This window comes from Peromyscus eremicus, chromosome 1, assembly GCF_949786415.1.
Source record: "Peromyscus eremicus chromosome 1, PerEre_H2_v1, whole genome shotgun sequence".
Classification (NCBI taxonomy): domain Eukaryota; kingdom Metazoa; phylum Chordata; class Mammalia; order Rodentia; family Cricetidae; genus Peromyscus; species Peromyscus eremicus.
The window spans coordinates 68,414,656-68,428,966 of NC_081416.1; positions in this window are offsets into that span (position 1 = coordinate 68,414,656).

Genomic DNA, 14,311 nt, shown 5'->3' on the forward strand with positions numbered 1-14,311 from the left:
TCAGAGTCATTTTTTTTTTTAATGAGGTTCACCTTTCCTGTTGGGAAGCTCTGGGGCCACCAAAAACCCTTAAGCTCTGAGCATCATCGCCTGGGGCCCCACTAGCAGGGACAGTGAGCACAGAGTAAGGCAGCCTCAGGAAGGGAATTAAGAGCTGAGTAGAGACATGGCTTCTGTCCCACCCACTGTGGCCAGTGACTGACTTTCCTCCTATCAAGCCCTGGTGCAGTCCTGAAGGAACCCTGGATTCATATTCCTTGAAGCTGTCACAAAGACCAATTTGCACTGAGAAAAACCTATCAGCCACCTGAGCTAAGCCTGGGGTTAAGGGCTCCAGGGGAAGCTCATGGGCCATCGTACCCGGAGCATGGAAGACATGGTACAGGCCAGTTGACAGTAGGCCGGGGCCACCGGCACTCTGATCATGAGAACCATCCAGAAAGATCACTTTCCAGCATGAGAGGCCATTGGCCTTAGAAGTCAGCCATGGCTTCACTGTCCATCTCCTCGAAGCCCATGTCATCTTCAATGATTGCTTTCAAGCTTCTTTTCGAGGTTGTCTTATTGGCATGCAAGATTAGTCCCCTTCATGGGCAGAGGTATGGGGAACAATGGTCACCCTGAGTCATGAGCATAGGGCCACAGGTGGGTGTTGGGTGGGTTCAGAAGTTGTGTATACAAGAGTGTTTCCTGTTACAGCATTAAATGACCTTAAAAGGGTGTCATGCCAGTCAGCTTTCTTTCCTGGGTGCACATGGGGGCCAGGCTGTCATTCCTGAACAGATGGAGCTGATGGCCACAAGATACAGAGTTAACCCGGTCACATAGTTCTGGGGTGGTGGTGGGGGCAGTCCAAGACATGAAGTTGGTTGCTTTTAATCTTAGGAAGGAAAAAGGTTCATATAACCATAGCTGCTGTGGGAAAAGAAAAGCACTAAAAATAGGGATACTCTCAATGCCAAGTGCAGAATCATAGCAGTAGAAAGGCCCTGAGGATGTCCCCTTCCCTAAAATTCAGATGTGGAAGATTTAGAAAAGGCAAATCTTACCAGGATTTGCAAGGCATCCCTGTATATTGAGTCCTGGTGTCAGCCTGCAGAGGTGAGCCCCCAGAGGGCAAAGAGACAAGCTCCCCGGGAATGAACCTCCAAATGCACTTATTACCTTTCAAATCCGTCTCACTTGTACCAAATGAGATCTTCCAGGAAGTGACATTTTAGAGACTCCAGTCGTGCGAGAATAACAAAGACAACCATTATGTTGGAAAGAGCAGCTGTGCTTTGATGTCTTAAAGGGCAGCAGACAGAGTGTCCAGGTGGAATTAGTGTTGGATTAGAAGGTGCAGATTGGGCTAGGGGCTGAGAGAAAGAACTCTCCAGTTTCAGGCTAGGGTCTGGAGACACTGTGGCCCGAGAGAAAGCCAGGCACACAGTCAGCCTCCCAGTTGCTCAACATGACTCACCCCCAGGCTGGAGTCAAAAGTATGAATTATCTAATTATTTCTGGATATGCAGTCCTGGAATAAATGTGAGCAGAGAGAGCTCATGTTGTCCCTATCTGCTGCATGGGAAAGAGCTAGAAAGGATGGACTGCAGGGATGAACTGTGATTATCTTAGAAGAGAGGGCCTCAGTGGGACTGCCCAGAGAGCTGGCAGAGGGGCATTTGTGTTAGCTGGGTCCCAGGGGATGAAAACAAAACCCTGGTCCAACTGTCTGCTGCCCATTGAAGCAGCTGCTGAGAATTTAAGTTTTTAAAGAAAACCCAGAGCACAAAGCCCCCTGTGGCTTGGAATCCATTGTGTGCAGTTGGCATGTGGATTTCTTCAGCCTGTCTTGGAAGGCTTGCTCATGAGTTGGTGATAATGAAATGTGCATTTGTGTGTGTGTGTGTGTGTGTCAATTTTCATATGCAGCAGGTGGTTGTAGAAGGTTAGAGTGGTCTCCATATTTCCATGGAGGCATCAAGGTACCAACTACAGGAACCATTGTCCTTACTCGGCGCTTTTCTGGTGTTGGAAGCTGCTTGTTCTTGTCTGGTGTGGTAGTTGGCCACATCTTACAGAGAGAAGTTCTTAGTCGTTTGTCAAGATGGAATCCACTGAAGGAAACTGCCAGAACCAGATAAGAGGACAACTTTTTGAAAGCTACTGTCCCATTCCTTCTGGAAGGATGAGCCTGTCCTGCCTGCCTCTTGCTCTGTAGGGGAGTGGCCAGAGAAGGCAGAAGTTCCACAGCCAGTGTTTCTTTGCTCAGGCCTCCTCCCGCCAGAACAGCCAGGATAGTATCCCCAAGGCTGAACACCGGCTATCTCTTCTAGTACTTACTTCCTGGCCCTTGCTACTAAGTTCACAGACCCCATGTGACCTTCATGTAAGTATTTCTACCATCTGATTAAAATTCTCTCCTTTCAGGGACAGGAAAAAAAAATCTATTGGCTCAGCAAGCTGTCCAGGTCTGTTCTATAAAAGCAAGAAGAAATCAGTGATTTAAAAAAAAGAAAAATCCGCCGGGTGGTGGTGGCGGCGGCGGCGGCGGCGGCGGCGGCGGCGGCGGCGCACGCCTTTAATCCCAGCACTTGGGAGGCAGAGTCAGGTGGATCTCTGTGAGTTCGAGGCTGGCCTGGTCTACAGAGCGAGTTCCAGGAAAGGCGCAAAGCTACACAGAGAAACCCTGTCTCGAAAAAAAACAAAACAAACAAACAAACAAAAAAAAAAATCCAAGGCTGGGCATGGTGGCTCCTGCCTATAATCTCAGCACTTGGAAGGCTGAGGAAGATTTAGCTCAAATTCAAGGCCAGCCTGGTTCACTGTGAGAGACGAACTTGTCTCTAAACAACAACAATAATAGTAAACAGATATTTTTAAAATTCCAGTTCCTCTAAGGCACCTAAATAAAGTTTGTTTTTCGAATATGAACTACAGTGTGGTAACAGGTATTTAGGTGGGGTTTTGTTTATGTCTTCAGGCCATTTTTAAAAATGTTATTCTGAACCTTGATCTCATTGTCTTCTGCAGCAGCTTACAGATGGTCACAGCGTAAAACCACACCAATTGAAAACAGTTAGTGCTGAGGCTCAGAAGCCTGGCCTGGCCTCCTTGGGTGAGAATTCTGGTGTCTGGAGAAGCAGGGCTGCCTTTCCCTCTGCAGCGTAGGCGTGGACCCACACGGGCCATAGTTGGGCTGTGGTCCCCTTGGTCTCTATCTCCTCGCCAGTGTCAATTGAAGGACATTTTTACCTTCTGTTAGTCACTTTCAGCCATTGCCCCATGCCCCCCTTCTCTCTATGGAAGGCCAACAATATGGCACCAGGTTCTTCTGACACTGACTCTCTACCCTGCTTTGGTTTCCCAAATTTGCCTGACTCCTCTGCCTTCCTTTTCTATTTTAAGGTTAATCTTGTCTGTCAATTTGACAAGGCTTGGGGTCACTGTGGAAACAAAACTTGGGGCATGTCTGTGGCATATCTATGGGAAATGTCTTGATTAGATTGAGTAGGGAAGACCCACAGTTTGTGTGGGCGGCACCATCCAGTGTACTGGGGTCCCAGACAAAATAAAAAGAAGAAAGAAAACTAAGGGCCAACATTCATCTCTCTCTCTCTCTCTCTCTCTCTCTCTCTCTCTCTCTCTCTCTCTCTCTCTCTTTCTCTCTCTCTCTCTCCTTCCTGACAGTGGATGCATTGTACCCAGCTGTGCCACATGTGAGCTGCCCAGCTGTGTCACACCTGTGCTGTCATGCCTTTCCTCACCATGATGGACTGTACTCTCAAACTGTAAGAAAAATAAACCCTCCTGTGGTAGTTGGAATGTAATTGGCCCCCATAATCTCACAGAGAGTAGTATGGCTTTGTTGGAATGGGTATGGCCTTGATGGAGGAAGTGTGTCACTATGGGGGCGGGTTTTGAGGTTTCCTATGCTCAGGATACCACCCAGTGTCTCAGTTGACTTCCTGTTGCCTTCAAGATGTAGGAGTCTCAGCTACTACTCCACATCTGCCTGCATGCTGCCATGCTCCAGGTCATGATGATAATGGACTGAACCTCCAAAACTGTAAGTGAGCCACCGCACTTAAATGTTTTCCTATGTAAGAGTTGCTGCGGTCATGGTGTCTCTTCACAGCTATAGGAACCATAACTAAGACACCTCCCTTCCTTCTTTTCTCTCTTCCTTAAGGCAATTTTGTCAGGGATTTTGTTGCAACACCAAAACAAGTTTCTAACATGCAGACCCAACTCCTGCCTGCAGCAAGCAGGTCTTTGTTTTTTTGTTTTTGTTTTTGTTTTTGTTTTTGTTTTGAGACAGGGTTTCTCTGTGTAGACCTGGCTGTCCTGGAACTCGCTTTGTAGACCAGGCTAGCCTTGAACTCACAGAGATTCATTTGCCTCTGCCTCTGCCTCTGCCTCTGCCTCCCAATCTGCATCAGATTAAAGGTGTGCACCACCACCGCCTGGCTAAGCACTCAGGTCTTAATACATTTTAAAATGCCGTTGAAAGATGAACTGGTTTTAGCAAGGGCAAAAAAATCTCTGCCACCTTTTAGTCCACAAGTGTTAATTCCACAGCCAGTCTTGGCTCGTCACGTCTCCTTTTGTTAGAGCCTCTGACCTCTTGCAACTTTTTACCACAATTCCAGATCTGTTGGCAAGAATGTGTTCTAGTTTTGTTCTTCAAAATGAACTTCCTCTTTCTGATTTCAAATGCCATGCATGCTATTCTGCATAACAACTACCTCTTCCCACCTTTGCCAGTGCTCTGTGGGTAAGTGGTGGCACCTCCCACAAAGAGGTAGTGTTTCCCTCTCTACCTACCCGTCCTGGTTTGCGTGGAAGAATTACCTCTGGGTGGTGGGTGTGAAAAACTGTGGTGTGGTCACCTTAAGGCTCACTCGCTTTTCCTGCTTACTTGGATTCCAGGGGCCACCAGGGGCTGAGGCTGGGCTGGCCCAGAAAGAATATAAGAAATATAGCCACTCATCCCAGATCAAGTCCTTAGACCAGTTGACCTGTCACTTACCAGAAAGGTGAGTGTGACCTCACTGCTGACCCAGCCTGGCTGTCAGCTAACCACAAGACCTACCAAGCCGCCATAGACCCAAAGTGCAGCCCCAATGACCCACTCAGTCCTAAAAATGATGTCTCTCCTTTTTATGTTTTGTTTTTTGTTGTTATTGTTTTGCTTTGTTTTTGTTTTTGTTTGTTTGTTTCTGTTTTTAGAGACAGGGTTTCTCTGTGTTACAGCCCTGGCTGTCCTGGGATTTGCTTTGTAGACCAGGCTGGCCTTGAACTCACATAGATCCGCCTGCTTCTGCCTCCTGAGTGCTGGGATTAAAGGCCTGTGCCACCAGGCCTAGCTGATGTCTCTCATTTTAAGTCATTCAGTTTCCGAGTTGCTTAGTATACAGCAAAAACTAACCAAAATATATTTTAAGAAAACTTTGTCACTGTAGAAAATTTTAATATGAAACAAAAGTTGCTTAAAATTCTGTCAACCCAAAATAACCAGTGTGACTGTTTTGCTGTATTTTCTATGATTTTTATAGTCAGTTATTTATACAGCTGGAGAGAGAAAAGGAAGATGTGTGTGTGTGTGTGTGTGTGTGTGTGTGTGTGTGTGTGTGAGAGAGAGAGAGAGAGAGAGAGAGAGAGAGAGAGAGAGGGAGAGGGAGAGGGAGAGGCAATCTACACAAACTTCTGTCCTGTTTTGTTTAAATCTTGCTTCCTTTCCTTCTCTGATTAGCGTGGCTTCATGCCACTATTTCAGGAGAGTGTGGCTTTCCTTTGACTTGGTTACATCTTTCAAACATTTCCTTGATTTCCCTAATAGTTACTTTATTAAATAATGTCACCCGTACAAACTTCTTCATCCATGTCTGTACTTATGAATTCAGGCACTGTCCATTGGCTTACAAGGATTTATAATAAACAAGTGAGCCTTTATTGGCCATCTTATGTTACCCAAACTTTGCTGAGTAATTGACATGGGCTTCAGCTTTGGGTGGTCCAGTTTGGCCTTGGAAACAGGAAGCTGCCTGTGCTAGCCCAGGCTTCCTGCAAATGCAAGCTTTCCTTTGCTTCATGACAGGAAGGGGCTGAGCAGACAGGAAGAACTGCTCAGCAATATTGCTCCTGAACGGAGCCCAGCCTAGGCCTGCGTTTCCTTCTGGTGTATCTGACCTGCTCCCTTCACACCGTGCTTATGGTAGGTTGCGGATGTGGCTGGGCAGGAGGGAGGCAGGCTCCCGTATCCACCTTCTTTCATCCGAGGGCTAGAGCCTCTGAAGGGACAAGTAGGAAGTCTGATGCTCCCTCCCAGTTCTCCAAACTGCAGCACTCAGGAACTTATGTCCAGCTCTTCCAAGCACTCCATTTTCAGTTTCCCACGCTTGCTTCGACTGTCCTTTAGCCCCAAACCAGACACCTGTTGCTCCACTCGTCTCCATCCCAGCTGTCTCTCCACTCTGTCTTGTGTAGACGCTGCCTGATGTCAAGGACTCGCTGGAGTTATGGGTAAAGCCTCCTAGCTCCTTTGCTGGCCCTCCTTCTGCCCTTCTCAGCCTGTCTCCCTGCAGAAGATAGATGCCTAGGAATCTGCCCAGATAACGTGAACCCTCTCCAGCAGCTGGAAGATACAAAGGCCTGTCCACACAGGAGTTTCTTTCAATAGCGGTGTCCGGGTATAGAGTAAACATGAGCATTCAGATTCCCACAGTAATCAGCCATTCCAGCCCCAGCCCCACGAAGGACTATCTTCACTGAAATTCCAGAAAGCCATCTGGAAATAAGGCAGGCTGTCTGGGGTCATGAGTCAGTGCACAGCTCACTATCAGAGGCCTGACCGTTAGAGCCTTCCAAGGTTTCCTGGTATATGTACATACACACACACACACACACACACACACACACACACACACACACAGCTTGGAGGAGATGGATCTGGGAGTCAAGCTGCTGGGGGTGAGGGACAGAAGTCAGGAATGTTTTTTCAGCAGCATGCATATGATTAACATAGGGCCAACGGAAAGGTAAAGGGTCTGGGAGCCAGTATAGGAAATGCATCAAAGAGCCAGTCCAGTGCAGTAAAATGCACCAGTAATGTAACTATACTCCCGCAGGCTGATATGACTTGGAGATGCCCCAGTGAGGGAATGGGGAGATGGCTCAGTAGATAAAAACCTTACCACACAAGCACGAGGACCCAAGTTCAGATCCCTAACACCCGCATAAAGCTAGATGTAGTAATTTGTGTCTGTGACCCCAGCATTCCCATACCAAGATGGGAGGCAGAGGCAGGAATCCCTGGAAGCTGGTGGGTGAGCTAGCCTGATGGCTGCAGCAGTGGATAAGATTGTCTCAGATAAAGCAGAAAGTGAGGTCTGACGCGCAAGTTCATCCTGACATCCACACACACACTATGACTCCTGTGCACCTGCATTCATACACAAACATACACACACACACACACACACACACACACACAAACACAGAGAGAGAGAGAGAGAGAGAGAGAGAGAGAGAGAGAGAGAGAGAGAGAGAGAGAGAGAGATTTTAAGAGCCTGGTAATATTGAAATTATATTGGTCTTACTTCCCTAGGTATGTTCCTCCAGCACTAGATGTCTTTTTTATTTTTATTATTTATTTATTTTCACATTCTGTAGCAGCCTCTGCATCAAGAAACACCCATAAATTGCCCACAAGCCAGGCTGCAGATGTCTGTCCACTAGCATAATCATTTTACAGAAGTTCAATGAAAGCCAAATATTTGCCTGAAAGATGGGTTCTTCAGCTTAATTGCTGGCGGTTACAGTTATCTACATAGATACCCTGGTTATTCTAACTTAGCAGTGGATTCTCAATCCCCCATTACATAGATGTCAATCTTTCTGTATACATGTCTATTAGAGAAATCCCAAATAGCTTCTCGGGGATGATTCTCCTCTTGGCATGTGCACTTGGACTAGGAGGTCGCTGCTGGGAAATCCTAAGGCAGAGGCAAAGCTGGGCAGGAACAGCATGTGTATCCATCAAGCCCTCATGGGGGGATGCTGTTAGTCTTGGCAAACGTTGAAAAACAAACGAAGTACTATTTGCTGTGATCATAGCAAAATGGTGGTCAGAGGGGAAGAGATGGATGCTTCAAAACAGACCAGCACTGCCTGGGTCCGAGCTCGGGTGCCACGCAGGGACGTTCCTGGCAGCAAGCTGGCTTCTTTGTATGTTTCCTAGCCTCTGAGAGGGTCTCAGAATTTCACGCAACTCACTCTCCTATGTGTTGCAGTTATGGAATTGGGTTTTTTGTGAGCCAAAGAATTTTGTCACTGATAAAATGTGTACCAAATCCTACCAGGTTAGCTGGTTTTAAGCTCTTCAAAACATTGAATATTGACTGATCATTCATCTTATCAAACAGTGCTTGAGTCAGGCCCAGTAGTAAACACAGGAATTGAAGGATGAATGATACTGGCCCTGTCCTGGAGAGATTTGGACTGTAAGAGAACAAACAGGAAGTACATGCTTCTTCTGGGGGCGATAAGAACTGTAGCTGAGCTAAGGAAATAAGACCAGGGAAGCCGGAGGAGGAGGATGAATTCGGTAGAACTCAGGGCATCCTCAAGTTTCCGTGACAGGAATATCGGGATGGCTGAAACAATGCCAGCCATAACTGCCCCCTGTGAGTAGGAAGCTCCCGGGACTTTGCACCAGTGAGGCAACAGCTGGTACAATCAAATGAGAGAAGCTTTGGTGGAGAAACGATAGAGATAAACAAAGACCAATCCTCACAACCAACAGACCCACTCCCAGGTTTGTGCTCAAGCTGAGTGTGGACCCAAGTGCTTAGGAGATAGTCAGCGGATTGTTTATTGCTATTGATGGTTTATTTATCTTTATGTGGGTCAAGAATAGAAGCAACCCAAGTGTCCGTACAGCATTGGATGGATTCATATATTGAGGGTAGAGTCACACAATAGAACACTATGAATCAATTAAAAAGAAAAAGCTCCTCTTGTGTACAGTAGCATGCCACTCTCACACAGAGTCATAGAGGCCAACTGGCATGATGCCATTTGGATCTATGTGACAGAAGTTAGAGTAGTGGCTACTGATAGGGAGGTCTACTAATTACTTCTCTGTTGTCATGATAAATGCTGTGACCAAGGCTTCTTTGTAGAAGGAAGAGTTTATTCTGGCTTATGGTTCCAGTGAGCTGAGTCCATCATGGCAGGAAGGCAACGGCAGCAAGTGGAAGGTATGGAGGCAGGGGCAGGAAACTGAGAGCTCATATCCTCAACTTCAAGCATGAGCCAGAAAGTGAAAGATAGAAGAGGCACAAGGGTTTTCATCTCAAAACCCACACCCAGTGTACCAGCTAAGCCTCCTCAAACTGTATCACAAACTCATGTGCAAATGTTCAAAAGCCTGAGCCTATGAAGGAGCTTTCTCATTCAAACCACCACAGAAGGTTTGCAGTTAGGACAAGGGATGGCGGTGCAGGAAGGGTTTTTGTCTTGTGATCTTGGTAATTCTCTAGGCGGCTATACCTGGATCACATGTAATCCTTCTGGAGCTGTATAGTCAACATGAATACACCTACTGTTTGGCTATTATAGATCACTAAAAATATCTTAAAGTAAAAGGCCAACTAACAACAAAACATTATCACTCATTCTTTAAAATGCTTGAAAGAGCTTCAAGCTTGCAGAAATTGTAAACAATATGCTAGATTAAAGGGTGTGGGTTTTTTTTTTCTAGTACAGGGGCTGGAACCTAAGGCCTCACATGCACTAAATTAGTTTTCCGTCACTGATTAATACCCTTAGCCTACTTTTAATAATGTTTTATTCTTCTTTCAAAAAGATTTATTTTTTACATGTGTGTGTGTGTGTGCACATGAGTGCAGGTGCCTTCAGAAGCCAGAAGAGGGTGCAAGATCCTCTGGATATGGAGTTATAAGTGGTTGTTAGCCGCTGCATTTGAGTTCTGGGAATCCAACTTCAGTCTTCTGAAAGAGCACTATATGCTCTTAATCACTGAGCCATCTCTCCAGCCCCTAAAGTTTTATTCTTACATCCCTAGCAAGGTTAGGATAGGGAGAACCCAGAACTAGATAGAGACTAAGGTGGCAGTGGCCCTTTCAGCGCTATGGCCCTGAGACTTGCCTCCCTAGACCTCGCCGTCTGCATCTTCACATCAGTAATAATGGTGCTAATAGCAACTGAAGTCATCTTGTTTACTCTCCTCATAGAGAAATTTGACAACAGCCAAAGCAAACACTCTGTATTTTCCACTGTAATACAATCTAAACACGAGAATCCATTTCACTTTTTATGGACGTTATTTTTTTGTCATTTGTAATTATAGCATAATTTTCAAGCATACAGAAAAGTAAAGGAAACATAATATCTGCTCCAATCAAACCAATCTAGCACTTGTTAACTGTTTGCTATATTATCCTCAATTAGGTTTTTTTTTCCCCCACCATGTTCTGAAAACACTGAAATGCTAAGAAAAGAGAGAGGTGTAATGAACTCCCCTCACACCCACCACCTGCCTCTGTCATTATGAGGTCACACCCACTCTGATTTCAGCTGTAGCCCGCCCCCTACCCCTGGATTCTTTAGAAACAAGTCTTGACTTTGATACCATTTTCACACAGAAGTGTTTATGCTGCTAAAAGGCCTCTTAAAACCTAACAGGGGTCCAGGAACATGCCTTTAAAAATTAACAATTTCTTAATATCAAATAGTACGTCAGCATTCAGCCTTCTCCATTTCCCTCATGAAAGATTTTTTACAAGTCAGGCAGGCCAGGAGCCCAGCAAGGTTTGCACTCTGCAAACTGTTAGTTTAGAAAATTCCTTCTGCTTCTTTAGGTCCCTCTTCTTATGCATATCATACCTCTCTCTTTTTGGATATTTCAAGATTCTCTGAATAAGATGGTAAAATAATTTAGAAAAACAATATAGCAAATATAACAAAAAATTTTAACAACTATCACATTGGATTGATAGGTAAGTACCCAATTTTCACTTTACTTTTTGGCATGCTTAAAAATGATGCTATAATTAGAAGTGGGAAAAAAAACTTCTTTGGAAAAATGAAATACAAATAGGTTTTCTGCTTTAAAATATAAGGATCCCTTGTCACTCACTCATTTAGACACAACAGGTTTCTGACCGGGCCAGTTGGTACTGTACTCAGTTTTATGTGCACAAGTATTAAATTGGGCTAGGGCTGCAGCTTTGAGGTAGAGTCCTTGTCTAGCATGCCAGAAGCCCAGAGACAGCCCTCAGTACTGGCGGTGGACAAAAAAAAAAAAAAAGAACTGGAATGTCCTGGAGCTCATGTATTAGCTCCGACCCTTAAAAAAAAAAAAAAAAAAAAAAAAAAAAAAAAAAAAAAAAAAAAAAAAAAAAGGCATGCTCACTTAAACAGCACCTCAGGCCCTGGCCCCAGACTCTGAGTCTGTAGGACTGGGATGGCCTGAGAACTTGCATGTCTAACAAGGTCCCAAATGATACTGGCTTGCAGCCCCACTGTGGGAAACACTGCCCTTACTTCCCACAGTGCACTCTTAACCAGCATATCCCTCGAGGTGTCTTCAAGCGTGGTTCTTTGCTGGGTTTGTCTTCAGTGCTCTATGTTGTCGTCAGGAGACACGGCCTTGGGTCAGCTGTGTGTGAGGCTACATCATCCTCACATGCAGGGAAACAAAGGCAGAGAGTTAATGACCTCTTCTAGGTCACACTGGTCAAGCCAGGTTTGAACCTGGGTGGCTTTGCTTGGATGTGTGGTTTCATGTGGGCTTGCAAACCAGCAATCCCCCCCTTCTGCTGTCCTCTGCTGTCTGGCCTACTTCTGGAAAAGGAGTCTATTTTAGCACCAACTATTTGCATACCCCGAGGGTAGGGCTCACACAGGAGAGCCAGGATAAATGTTTCCTCTGTCGCTTTAACCCCATTTTTTAACCCCATGTCTCCTCTGTCCCTTAACCCCATTTCAAAATAATGACTTGGTTCCCTGGTGTCCTGACCATCCAAAGAGATGCTTGTTCGGGTTCTCACTGTCCTAATGGATCATGAATGTGTATTATTCACTCAGTGTTTCCAAACCTAAGTCATCATTGTGCTAATTGTTCACTCTTGCCCAATGGGAGCTTAGTCATGTCATGTTAGCTCCTGGGTCTTTTGTTTTGTTTTTGTTTTTTGAGACAGGGTTTCTCTGTATAACAGTCCGGGTTGTCCTAGAACTTGCTTTGTAGACCAGGTTGGCCTCGAACTCTCAGAGATATGCCTGCCTCTGCCTCCCAAATGCTGGGATTAAAGGCGTGCACCACCACTGCCTAGCTTAGCTCCTGGATCTTTAGGACCCAACTCTCATGACTTTTGATGGCTTTTTTTTTTCCTTCTGGTATGACAGGATAGTGTAGAGTTTCTGTATAGGTTGGTATTTGCTAAAGGAACAGAAATGATAGAATGTACACACACACACACACACACACACACACACACACACACAGGATTTATTAAGACTGACTTACAGGTCGCAGTCTGGGTAATCCAACAATAGGTATCTCACACTGGAGAGGCCAAGAATCCTATAGTCATTCAGTTCCCAAGGCTGAATATCTCTGCAGTCCCAATCCAGTACCAGTGTCCTGGAGCATTTTTGGAGAGCTGTTGATCTTCAGTCTATGTTGGAATCTGGAAGAAGTTGATTCTGCTACCACTGAGGGAGCCCACAGCAACAGGAAGGATGAACTTGCCTGCAAGAGTGAGGACAAGCAGGCAAAAGCAGTTCTTTCCCTCTTCTGTGCCCCTTTATCTGGGCTGCCACCTGAAGAGGTGCCCACATTTAGAGAGGAACTTCCTGCTTCAGACAATCTAAGTAGGAAAATCCCCCACAGGAGTGACTGCAGTGGCTAGGGTGTTCGTTGATTCCAGACATAGTCAATTTGACAACCGAGACAGGCCATTTCTCTGCATGTTTCTTGAGCCAGCTCTGGAATGAGCAGGCTCTTCCAGGAGCTGTGGCAGCAGATAAGGAGAAATGGTATGCAGAGACCACAGTGTAGGCTCTAGAAGCATTTACTATTGAGGGGTTGTGTGGTGCCTCTAGAAACTTCAATGCATAAAGCTGAACACTTGTTTAATTTTTCTAGACTAAGATATGTTGAGTCAATGTATATGAATGTTCTCTGCTGAAATGAATGTTTTTCTAGATTTTATCAGTCTTAAATCTCAGAACACAAAGCCCATAGACAGCAACATGCCAGCTAAAATGTACTCACATATTTTTTCTTTCATAATTCTTCTTTTTTGTTCTTTGGATACCTTCCTAAAGAGACACAATCAAACTCATGTTTCAAAGTCTTAGGGGTCAGGTGGGATAGTTATTCTCTCTTTAAACTGATACAGCAAATCAATCAATAGCCAAGTTTATTTATTTCATTTTGCTTTTGACTTCTGGGGGCTGATTTTATAAAAATGTTTATATTTACTTTGCAATTCTGTAAAAGTACGTTTGTACTGAGGCAAGACTGATGGCGCAGCTGTTCCACCACAGACTGCTCTTTCCTGAGGACCCGAGTTTGATTCCCAGCCCCCACATGGTGGCTTGCAACTGTTGTCTGTAACTCTCATTCCAGGGGCTCCAATGCCCGCTTCTGGTCTCTGTGGCATTCCACACACATAATGCACTCATGTGCATGTAGACACACACTCATAAGTAAGCTTTGAAAGAAAAGAACAGTTTAGGGTTCAAATACTAAACGTGATAAGATAAAAAGGTCAATTATTGAATCTACTTTTAAAAAGGATCTACTTGTTTTAAACAGGGTAAGTAATGAAACATATTTAGAGAAGCTTGACCCCCTCCCCTTCCTCTCAGTCTCTGACTTAGAAAAACTAAGCCTAGCTTATCCTTCATTTGAAAAGCAACACTATAATAGTGCAATTCTACGCCCATGCCCATGTACTTAAATCATAATTTATCAGATAAACAGTAGCATATACCACATACCACATACTTTTCTCTTCCTGGCCTTTGAGACTATTTAATAAGGAGTTTTTATTCTGTGTTGCAATTCCATGCTTGGATTTTCTTGACTAATAAAATACAAAGGGAGAAAACCTTACCACACGTTTAGTAGCACACACACACACACACACACACACACACACACACTGCATGTGTGTATGCCTATTCATGTGTGTATAGGTATGTGTGTTTGTATGTACATGTGTGCAGAATCCAGAGGACAACTTCAGGTGTCATTTCTCAGGAACCAACTATCATTTTTCTGTTTTTGTTATTT